The 9,886-nt window shown below is 30.9% G+C and overlaps 1 non-coding gene across 1 annotated transcript; it reads left to right on the forward strand.

Moving 5' to 3' along the window:
• Nucleotides 1–854: 854 nt before the first annotated feature.
• On the forward strand, nucleotides 855–952 carry LOC131173685 (U6 spliceosomal RNA). The gene has a single exon (XR_009143999.1). It is a non-coding gene; the product is annotated as a U6 spliceosomal RNA (small nuclear RNA).
• The last annotated feature ends 8,934 nt before the right edge of the window (nucleotides 953–9,886 follow it).

The raw sequence follows: 9,886 nt of genomic DNA on the forward strand, positions 1-9,886 counted from the left end.
CCATGGCTCCAGCTAGAATTGGGATTTTATAACGGAGAGATTCTAGTGCATGGTAACATATGATTAAAGGTTTATTTAATGTATTCTTTTACTGATTGGGTGGCCATGGCATACTATGCTAGGTATCAACCATGGTCTATGAGATGCCTGAAATGAGTTAGAGAAATCATTTACGGTAAGAAAGAGTTCTACTGATATTAAGAGTTAGTATCATTTCTCATTGCCAATAAGTAATAAGCCTAGTAAGTCACACATCTACACAAGCTAATCACCATTTAAAATGTGATTTAATTAATTAAAGAGTTTAATTAATTAATTAAAGAGGTTTGGTTTGCAATAAGATTATAAAGTCTTGAGCATGACTTGAAACCAAATCTAGGTTATTAGATGTATAGTATAAATTAAATTTATATTTAATTTGATTAATATGAATCTAATTATGAGAAATTAATTAATGGAGATTAATTAATTAATTAATTTATATTTGATATAAATTGATTTAAAGAGAAGAAATTATGATTTTGGGTTGAGAACTCAAATTAAAGAGTAAGGGCAAATTGTTCTTTTCACATGGTGACATGTGGCACCATGAGATGGTGACATGTGGCACTATATGATCTTGTCACTTGTCTTCCTATGATGGAAGACCACATGTCATAATTTAAATGGGGCTTGACACTTGGCTTCATAGGATTAATGTAACACCCTAGGCAAATCCCACATCGACAAAACACGGGAGAGATGCTGGGTTTATAAGTTGGTGGTTCGTAACCCCTATTGACGCGTTTTAAAACCGTGAGGGCTTCGACCCAGAGCGGACAATATCACTAGTGGGCCGGACCATTACATTTGTGGTCGGGGACATCCGATAAAATTGGAACGATACAGAGAAGATTAGCATGGCCCCTGCGCAAGGATGACACGCACAAATTGAGAAATGGGCCAAAGCGGACAATACTAACCGGAGAAGGATCGGGCTGTTACAATTAAATCAAATAATAATAAGATGGATCTTGTGATGACACGTGGCAAGGGAGTTAGGGTTTGACCTAAGTGTATAAATAAAGGTTATAAAGAAAAATCAGCCACTCTTTCTTTTTTTCTCAAGTGTGACGGCAACAAGGACTCTCCCTCTCCTCTTCAATTTCTCAATTGATTTAAGGGAAAAACTATGATTTCCTCTTGAATTAAAATTATTAGAAAGTGTTTCTAACACCCAATACATTCATACAACCTTCACAAAGCATAAATCTCATCTCAAAATTGTTGACAAGGCTTGTAAAGCCAATCTAGGGGTTGCCATTGCATCTTTGGTGTGTGCTTGTGGTGGACAAACTAGAGGGACAACATTTAGGGTCCTAAGTACATCCTAAGAGGCTTCAATTGTGCATCAAGAGGTTAGTACCTAAAAGTCTCTCTTTTAGTTAGGGTTTAATTGAATTAAATGTGAATTCATAATCTTTAATGGCAAATGAAATTTTAATGCATGCTAAAATATATTTTGGCATGCAATTGGGCATTGGAAATTGATTAGGATCATAAGACACTTGGTATAGTGCATGTAACCTTAGAAATAATTTTTGAAATTCAAGGTTCTAATGCCCTTTTATTCACACTTCCACTCCTTCAATATCCTTGTCATGGATATATATAATTTGGATGCAGCCCCATGGCGCTTGTCTCAGACCATAAACTCCATTTGCTCCAATTTATTTGTCTTGCCCAACTTCTCCTTTTATCATGTTCTAAGGGAAGAAAATGCCATTGCTGATTCTTTAGCTAAGCAAGGGCTAAATAGATAGAAGGACTTCGTGGCTTTTTTAAAACCTTCTCCCCTTGTTGCTTGGGAATTTTTGTTGGTTTTTATATGATTTGTTGAATGCAGGGCTACTATTTTTCTTTTTTGAGATGCTGCTCTCATAATTAATGTTTACTTTGCTAATTTTGGTTGAAGCAATCTTATTTTGGAGATATTGGCTCTACTTCTTTCATCTTTGCTTCCTTGCTCTTCATGTTGCTAGAAATAAATGGATCCCGATTCCTTATGCTCCTGTCTTTAACTTACTGTGTATGGCACTGCGAGCTACTTTCATCACCGGCATTGTCACTACCACTAGCGGCCATGAGTTTCCCACCACCACCCCAAACACTAACTACACACTTGGCTTTGTCTGTTTCTCCATCGTAATCTAATGCAACACGTTGTCAATCGCAGAAAACTTTTCCAAAAATTGGGAAATCATAAGGTCAGAGCTTTTGAGCTCTAAATTTAATGATAGTAATTTACAATTTCATTATTCTAATCGTGCAAATATATGAAGAAAAAAAAAATCTAATCACTCTTCAGAAACATCAGAATTAGATTGTTGCAACTTGCAAGTGGGCAAAGTTTTAATTAAGAATGGAAACTTAAGATTGCTCACTTAGCTGCTGAGATTAAGATTGGTGAACTAAACATGTACCTTTAAATTAGTTCCTTTGTCAATTGAAAATGGTTCACCATGGGTAGAAGCAACTCTTGTGATCTTTGATACATGATATAATATAACTCTTTAGGTTAAATTTTATAGTCATTTCATCATTTTCTTGGTTAATTTTAGTTAATTTCATTAGTTATTTAATTAGTTTTCCATATTAGTTAATTTTTTGTTTAATTTGTTAATTTGTTCTTGTTTTGTAGGTTAATTGATGTTTTTGATGAGCGAGAAGTCAATGCATGTTTGGAGAATGAAATTCAAGCTCAAAATTGCCAAAAATTAAAGTTAAAAAATTGTTGAATTTGAACCTGCCAAAAGTTTCACAGGATGGTGCACAGGCTATGATGTTTGCATATAGAAATTAGAAGAAATTTTGTAGGTTGCTAAAAGTTGCATGAAATAATGCATAGCCTGTGCGCTTGCCTACGCAAGAGCCCGAAAAATAGCTGAAACTTATTGAGAGTTGCATAGAATGTCACATAGCCTGTGCATCTGCTTGTGCACTATCACGGAAGACAAATTGAGATCCATCAATAGATGCACAGCTTTTGCAACTGCTTAGGTAGTAGATTGGGAAATTGCAAAGACTCACCAAAACCTACACAACATATAAACCTGCCTGTGTAGTATCACGAAAAATAACAAGAGCTTATCAAAATGTGCACAGGGACCTGCATGGCTATGCAAACTCGTTTTCACTCATTCTACACAAGATACTACACAGGCACTATTCAATCCATGCACTTCCTCATTAATTGGCTAAAGAAGCAAATATTCTCTTACATGTAGTGACCTCACCTTACACCAGTTTTTAGGCCATTCTAGGGTTTTTGTCAGGGGATATTTAAGCCTTCTTACATTACCTTTTGCAAAAAGAAAAACAGATTAAAGGAAGAGAGAGAAAGAGGAGCTGACACACTTCACTTTTTGTTTGAAGCTTAGATTTTTCTTCATTCTACACCATTTTTTGCACATCTTCTATCAGGTTTCTTTAGTTTTAGTTTATTTTTATGTTTTATTACTTAGAATCTCTTGTATTAAGCATAGGTAGTGAGTAGTTCTTTCAGATTCTGGAGTTGGGTATGTAATATTTAAGATATTTTATGGATTTGAACTAGTTAATCAAGATTTAATGGTTATTATGAGATTTTATCCATTTCTTGTATGCTTAATGATATACTTAATGTAGGATCTTATTAAGTTATGTTCTTAATCATTGATTGAAACATTGAACCTAGTGATAGATAATTAAGAAATTAGACTTAATTAACTTAGATCTAGAAATAGACTAAGGATTAAGAGGGCTAATAGATTGATTAAAGAACTTAATGGGTCTTGATTAATTTTAAACTCTGTAAAAGTAGAATTTAATTAATCAAGGCATGCTTTGTCTTACTCGAAAGAGATTTCAAAGGATTTGAGAATCAATCTCCTTGAAATACATAATTTTCATATGTTTGGCTAACCAAGCAAAATCCCAAAATAGCCTAAATATGAACTCTTAATTCTGGAGTCGTCTTTTTACAATCATTGCTTGATATTTTGCTTAGAGCTTAGTTTAATCTATTTTCATTAGTTTTCATTGTTAATTTCTTAATTTCTTCATTTAGCCAATTATTGAATTAATTCCCGTTTGAACTGAGTTTTGTATTTTCATACTTTAAACTTCAAATCCCCAAATCTCTCTTATTTGATTAAATTATAATTTTTTAGTATAGTTCATTTTATATCAAAGATTCAATTTATAACACAACTCTTTGAGGAAACGATATGTAACACCCTAGGCAAATCCCACATCGACAAAACACGGGAGAGATGCTGGGTTTATAAGTTGATGGGTCGTAATCCCTAGTGATGCGTTTTAAAACCGTGAGGGCTTCGGCCCAGAGCGGACAATATCACTAGTGGGCCGGGCCATTACATTTGTGGTATCAGAGCTGCTCCGCGTGCAACCTTGAACGATGGTGGGGCAAACCTTAGCGAGGACGCTGAGTCCCATAAGGGGGGTGGATTGTAACACCCTAGGCAAATCCCACATCGACAAAACACGGGAGAGATGCTGGGTTTATAAGTTGATGGTTCATAATCCCTAGTGACGCGTTTTAAAACCGTGAGGGCTTCGGCCCAGAGCGGACAATATCACTAGTGGGCCGGGCCATTACACGATATCTTTTTCTATACTACTTGAACGACCCGTGTACTTGCGGTTGGGCCACATCAATCTTCAATTCATCTTTAACAATTTGAGTTACACTTATGCTCTGAAAAATTTTAGAACTTCTCTATGATATTTTTATTGCTTTTGTTGTCTTTTAATTTTATATACTTCTAAGTGATTCACATTGGAGCTAAATAATCTCGAAGTGATGTTTCTTAAAGTACGAAAATTTTGATTGTTTGATCACGAAGCAGAGGAGATGACTCTCGGCAAACTAAGACCTTGCATATCCCAGCTGAATAACTCCAACATATTAGCTTGAGGTGAAGAAAAATAGTAAACACCCAGAGAAGAAGCAATAGCTACATCAGCTAGTTTGTTGGCTACTATGTTGGCCTCTCTCCAAATGTTCATGAATAGGCATGAGATGTATGTTGTTCCACATTGATTTGAGATGAGATATTCAAGTTAAATATAAGATTGAACTAACTTTTGCAATGGAATTAGGTCTGATTCATTTTTCCTACACAATCTTATTTATTATAAACTCAAAATATAAACACATGAATTTAATTTTTTTTTTTTTTTTGCATATAAATGCCACTAAACTTAAAATGTGAATAAGCGCTAAAAATTTAAACTTTTTAAGCGAAGATCTCATTAAAAAAAATGAGGATCTCAGGATAGTTTTATATCAAATGATGTGCAACATTTTCCCTGCGAGGAACCAATGATCTCAATTCCACCATGATTCTCCTAATCAGCGAGTGAGAAATCTTTCACATTCTATGGTATTCTAATCATTCATGTAAGGAACTTCATATTGACAACATATCCTTATGTCTTTCCACATTCGAATTAAATAAATATTACCGTTAATTGTAAATAAAATGTCAAAAATATTCTTAATTAATTATATAAATTATTATTTATATAATTTTCAAATTTTAACAGAATTAATAATTCAGTTAATGTGTTCTTAAAATTGAATTTACTACTTTCTAACATTTTCATTAACACTTTAGTTTCTTCATTATATAAAATGGTTGGGCATGCCACATTCAATGGTCCACTCCAATTTTTTTTTAATTAAAATATATAAAACTTAATTAACTTTAGGCTTTAGTGATACACAGGTTATATTGTTCAAATTATATTTTCTTCAAATATTAATTAATAATATATATTTATAAAAAAGCACAAATGTGGATGATTAGCAAGATTTGAAACTCTGATGAAAAGATAAATTAATTAAAGAAGAAAAGATTAACAATTGTGTCTAGAATGGATATCTAATTTAGTTCATTTTTAACTTTTGATTTAATTTAGTCTAAAAATTTTAATTTATATCAAATTTAGTCCAAATTTGAGAAATGTGCAACTCACTCACCACTTTGTTATGAAGTTGCTTTTTTTTAATTTATTTTTTAAATATTTTTAAATTTAATTATTTTTTAATACTAATTACTTAGTTAATTATTTTTAATCTTAATTAATTAACTATAATTAGTTATTTTTATATTTTACTTTTTAATATTAATTAATAATATGGAAATAAAAAATAATATTTTTATATATTTAGTTTTATTTAATTATAATTTTCAAATTTTAAATTACAAACATGAAAATATAAAAATATTATTTTTTTAATTTAAATAATTAAAATTAATTATAATAATAATTTTTATTTTAATTAATTATATGAAAATATAAAAACAATGTTTTTATATTTTCAGTTTAATTAATAATATTAAATAATAAAAATAATATTTTTATTTTTTATTTAATTAATTATACAATATAAAAATAATATTTTACTATTAAAAATAATAAATAATTAAATATTAAAAAAATGGGGTGTGCAATAAAATTTGACTAATTTGAACTTAAATCTTAAATTATACTAAAAATTAAAAATGAGTTAAATTAAACCTCTTCATTAAGTATTGGGGGTAGATTGAACTTTATTTTATTTTATTTTTTTTTTTGTTACAATTGACTGAAGAGTTATGAAACAGTTTCTTACTGCTTACTCCACAAAAATTTTATTCTGAATTTTCACATGGATTTAGCTTGTGGAGAATGCAATGTATGCATCGACTCAAGAGCTAGCTTTAATCTGTCACATTGATTACAAAACTCCTTACACCCCAACTGGACGAGAGAATCGAAATTAGATAGAGAGATTCTAATTTAAATTTTTTTTCCTTTTTGTAATTTAAATTTTGAAAAAAAAAATTAATAAAACAATTTTATTAATTTTAAAATTTTATAATTTTAAAATTTTATAATTTTAAAATCTCATAATTTGAAGTTTTATAAGTTTTTTTTTTATAATTTTAGAATCTTGTAATTTTGAAAATAATTTTAATAGCATTAATAATTTAAATACCATCAAAATAAATATTATTAATAAAAAAATTAATTAAATTTGTTTACAACAAACATAATCACTACGTCACAATCAATCCTTGAAGAATGCAATATTCATGTTGTTATTTTTACGTGGATTGAATTTTAAATATATTTTCATGAACTCAAATTATGACTCAATTTAAAAGTTTCGCGTTGCAATCTGATTGTAATAAAAAATAAAGTCAATGGTGATAGTAGGGGATATAAACCAATAAGATTTATATAAATATTGTAATATTTTGCTTTTAATAGTATAATTGTAAGATATTCGAGAAGACACTGAAATTAAATTTTGAGAATTTTGAATGATTATATCTGAGTGATTGTATCTTGCTCTTTTTTATCATAATGAAAATTTTTTCTCTCATCTTACTCTTAAACGTAAATCTTATAATCAAATCATATAAAATCTATGTTATTTTTTTTCTATATCATGCAATTGAAGAATTATGTGTATAACTTAAATTTGCGTGTGATACATACATTTTGCATAGTCATTTAGGTTTTATTTCATGGCCATTTTATTTAATTATTAGTCACTTTTAGCTAATTTTATTAGTTATTTAGATAATTTTTCATAATTGCCAATTTTTAGATTAATTCGTAATTTTACTTTGTTTTGTAGGAAAAATGGTGTTTTTGAGGGACTAAAAAAGAAATTTTGCCATTAAGGAGTGATTTCTACAGCCAAAAGATGTCAAAAACAAATTTCAAAGTTGAAGTATGCATTGGCCAAATTGCGCATAACTTGCCACATAAGTTGTGCAGTTCTGCACAAGGAGAAGAAACAATGTCCCAAACCTGCCGAAATCTGCATAAGTTGCCGCATAACTTATGCAGATTCTTGCCTTACTTATACAACCTCATGGAAAACTGCATAACTTATGCAGTCTTGCACTCTGCTCATGCAGCTTCACATAGAGAGCCCAGGAACCAGTCGAAAACTGCATAAGGGACTGCATAACTTATGCAGTCTACTTATGCAATCCCATAAAGTCTTCATAATGAGCTGGCAGAAGATTCCCTCATAAAAACACACCTCAAACACACCAGTTTAGGGCTACTTGTCAGAAAAAAAAGATATAAATAGGCCCTTATCCCATTTTAGAAGGAGAGGAAAAACAAAAGAGAAGGAGCAACAGCTGAAGAGTCAAAAAGGGGAGCAAAAACATCACCCCCTCCATTTCCAGATAGATTTAGAGTTTTCTTTCCTTTCTTGCATATTTCCTACCTTTCTTGTATTGGGTTTCTTAGTTCTTAGCTTAGATTAAAGATTTATTGCCACATTAACTCAGAATTTCTTGTAAATATCATGGATTGTGAGTAGTTTTCTTTGATTTTGGAGTAAGGGATGTAATATTTTAGTTATTTTTGTGGATTTGAACTGGGTTAGTCCCAATTTAATGAAATTTATAAGGTTTAATCCATTTCTTGTGTGCTTATTCACATGCTTAATGAAGGGCCCTATTAAGTTATGTTCTTAATCCTTAGTTGAAGCACCGAAAGGAGAAAACCAATTGATAGTTAATCAAGAAATTGGACTTAATTAACTTAAATCTAGAAATAGACTAAGGGTTAAGAGGGTTTTAATAGATTGATTAAAGAACCTAATGGGTCTTGGTTAATTTTAACTCCACGAAAGTAGGATTAAGTTAATTAAGGCACTCTTTGTTTCACTCGAAAGAGTTTTCAAAGGATTTTAGAATTAATCTCCTTTAAACCATAAATTTCATGGATTGGGCTAGCTAGGGAAAATCTCAAAATGACTTAAATATGAACCCTTAACTCCAGAATCGTCTTTCATCAATTATTGCTTGGAATTTTACTTTTGAGTGTTTAGTTTAATCTCATTTTATTAATTTTCATTATTATCAATTTTTTTATTTTGCGAATTATTAAATTAGTCATTGTTTGAATTTAGTTTTGCATTTTCATACCTTATGCTTCAAATTCCTAAATTTCTTTTATTAATTTGATTAAAATACAATTTTGACATATTTTATTTTACATCAAAAATTCAATCATTAACACAACTCCTCGTGGGATCGATATCTTTTTCTATACTACTTGAACGACCCATGCACTTGCGATTGGGACACATCAAGTTTTTGGCCCCGTTGCCGGGGAGTTGTTTGTTTAAGATTGAATTCTTGATTATTTTAGTTGTTTATAGTTTTATCTCTATTATCTTTTCATTTTGTGTTTGTTTGTTCTTTTTTAGGTACTCTTGATCTTTTATGAGAAGAGCTAGAAGCACAAGTGACACATCCTTATTGTTTAATCCTGAAATTGAGAAATTTTGTAGAGCCAACAAGAAAGAAACCAGAGAAAAGAAAGAAGCCTTGAGAGCAACTGAAATTGAAATAGACATGGCTGATGAAAGAATTAGAATTGGTGGTGGTAATGCTGGAAATAATCGAAACAATGAAAATGCAGCCCAAGGTGAAGAGGTTGTAAATGCTAATGTGCCTAGGGAAAGTATGATGGATCATGCATTTCCTCGTTTTGATGACTTGAGAGAGAGTATAGCAAGACTAAGAATTGATGCAAATAGCTACAAGATGGATTTTGGGATTCTTCAAATGATTCAAAATTCTCAATTCGGGGGACATCCTTCTGAAAATCCACACACACATCTAAAGAAGTTTGCTATGATTTGTGATATGCAAAAACAACCTAGAGTATCTGATGATGCAGCAAGATTGAAGCTATTCCGATTCTCTTTGAAGGATAGAGCATTGGACTGGCTTGATTCTTTACCTCATAACTCTATTACAAATTGGGAGCAACTCACTGATGCATTTCTTGCCCAATACTTTCCACCTGGAAAAACTCA

Source organism: Hevea brasiliensis, chromosome 14 (genome assembly GCF_030052815.1).
Source record: "Hevea brasiliensis isolate MT/VB/25A 57/8 chromosome 14, ASM3005281v1, whole genome shotgun sequence".
NCBI classification, from domain to species: Eukaryota; Viridiplantae; Streptophyta; class Magnoliopsida; order Malpighiales; family Euphorbiaceae; genus Hevea; species Hevea brasiliensis.